Genomic DNA, 2,590 nt, shown 5'->3' on the forward strand with positions numbered 1-2,590 from the left:
TCGACTCCATATCCAACACACCCCTCCAATGGAAGACAGGTTTCGCATCCCGGAACTGTGGAGACGTGCCCTCCACGTGCGGCCTCTTCCAGCAAACATGTCACATGAAGACCATAATGGTCGGCGCCTGGCACGAGCGGAAGCGCTAGCCCGATATTATGGCAACAAAACAGGTGTATACTACGTGGACGCCTCCGGCCCTCACCATGGGGGATGGTACACGGCCGCGGTAGTTCACAACAGCAACACAGTTAACGGCCTAACTTTTAGAGCTCGCAGTGCAACACAAGCAGAAGAGGTCGCGATTGCTCTCGCGGCCTCACATTCCAATTCAAAATACATAATCACCGACTCGCGAGGGGCCTGTCGGAACGTCGAACAAGGCTGCACTCCCTTCCTAGCCTATCGAATATATCAAAATTGCATACGGGATACGGACCCCGCACACCGTTACCTCATATGGGCCCCTGCTCATCAGGGGTTGGCAGGAAACGAGGCAGCAGACGCAGCCGCCCGCGCGCTCTCTCACCGGGCTGTTTTCTCCTCCCCATCCGATCAGGAACCCGATTTTAATCCGGTCTATACATTCAAAGATATTACAACATATTATCAAAATTGTCATCGCCTTTACCCTAGCCCATGTAAAGGCCTGAAGAAGGCGGATGAGCGGCTCCTTCTCCGCCTTCTCACCAATACTTTGCTGTGCCCGGCAGCGCTAAAACATTTTGACCCCTCCTTTAGCGGCAGCTGCCCACACTGTAGTGCAGTGTCTTCTGACACCTATCACATGGTGTGGGCCTGCCCCTCCAACCCCGCTATTCCCCCCATCCCCAACCCAACCCGGGAGGACTGGGAGGCGACCCTGCTCGGCTGCCACGACTTACAGGCCCAACAAGCCTTAGTCGGGCGCGCCCGGGCGGCGGCAACCGCCACTGGGGTCCCATACTAGGGACCTCCACCTAGTGTTTGTAAGGATCGGTCCCTTACGGGCTGATCCAAACATACCTCCAGTTCATTCGAAATAAATGTTTTCACCACCACCACCACCACCACCCCACAGTACCTTGTCGCCCTTATCCAGCGCCACATGGCGGCAATTACATACAGGCTCCTTTATTTCACCCCACCGCCTCTCATGCTTTCATCCCACCTTTCCTCCTGATTGTAACACCTGTGGCGTGCCCAAATCCACACTTTTCCATTATCTTTGCGAATGTCCTTCCCCAAAGGCAGTATCCCCCATCCCCAATCCCACTCATTCTTCCTGGGAGGCTGCTTTACGGACCGCTCAGCCCGCCGGCCAGAAATGGCTAGTGGATCGGGCTTTACGTGAAGCACTAGCCCGTGGACTCCTGGACCAGTAGGGGACCACCCTGGAAGATTTTCTTTTTGTGTGTGTGTAATAAAGTCGTTTTCACTCAGCTGGGCCGGCAGGTGCATCATGGCCAGATTGAAGAGCAGCGGGGAAAGTACCGCGCCTTGAGGGGTTCCCCAGATGGAGCAGCGGTTATGCGGAAAGATAAGGTGCCGAGGCCCTTACTCCAGACGGAGACCTGAACCGCGGCGTTTGGGATGGATAAACATTGAAAATCTAAAATTGTTTTGAGGAAAGGAAATGACACAGTAACTGTCTCACATATCTCGGTGAACAACTGAGCCGTGCTGTAAGGGAAGGGAGGAAGGTGGGAGTGAAAGAAGAACGAGAGAAAAGTGCCATAGTGGAGGTCTCCGGAATAATTTCGGTTTAGGTTTAGGTTTATGGGGTTTAACGTCCCAAAGCGACTAAGGCTATGAGAGACGCCGTAGTGGAGGGCTCCGGAAATTTCGACCACCCGGGGTTCTTTAACGTGCACTGACATCGCACAGTACACGGGCCTCTAGAATTTCTCGGAATAATTTCGACCACATGGTAACGTGCACTGGCATCGCACAGCACACAGGCCCCTCTTGCGTTCCGCCTCCATCGAAACGCGGCCACCGTGGTCGGGTACTAGCCCGGGTACTCCGGCTCTGTAGACGAGGCCATGGTCCACTGAGCCGCCCTACAGGGCTCGGAATAATTTCGAGCACCTTGTAACGACAAGAAACAGAACAAATTCGGTGTTTGTAGTGATCGCACTTTGTGAAGAAGTTGAGTTGCACATGCGGCAGCAACCACTCTATTCGCAGCTAGCCGATCGTGTAACTTCGTTACAAGGTGCAAAAACATCTGACACCTAATTTGTTTTCTTTCTTTTCGCTACATTGAATTGGTAGATTAACTAGAATTACTCCTTCGTGTCGGCAGTCGCACCGAGCCCAGTAGTTGCTTTTCAACAAGATTCTGACAAGTGCGGAATAAAGAACTTCGTGTAAGAAGTGCATTGGTCACTGGTACTGAACAGAGGTATGAATCAGATGACGTCCGTTTTCAGCAGAGACGTCAGCATACTTACCTGGTGCTGGGTCGCCGGCGATCAGCAAGGTCGGGGCTCCGTGTCGAGGCCTGCCATTGCACTGCGGCAGGCTGAAGCGCGCCACTACCCCAAACTGGGGTAGTTGGGGCATATAATTTTTGGTAGTGGGGGTTCGGCGTTCGCGCCAGCCCCCT

At 53.6% G+C, this 2,590-nt stretch overlaps 1 non-coding gene across 1 annotated transcript; it reads left to right on the plus strand.

Annotated features, from left to right (window-relative positions):
- The first annotated feature begins 2,427 nt into the window (after positions 1 to 2,427).
- On the plus strand, positions 2,428 to 2,590 carry LOC149348448 (U1 spliceosomal RNA). Its single transcript, XR_016282617.1, has one exon. It is a non-coding gene; the product is annotated as a U1 spliceosomal RNA (small nuclear RNA).

This window comes from Amblyomma mixtum, chromosome 4, assembly GCF_055824585.1.
Source record: "Amblyomma mixtum isolate Tamu chromosome 4, ASM5582458v1, whole genome shotgun sequence".
Taxonomy (NCBI): domain Eukaryota; kingdom Metazoa; phylum Arthropoda; class Arachnida; order Ixodida; family Ixodidae; genus Amblyomma; species Amblyomma mixtum.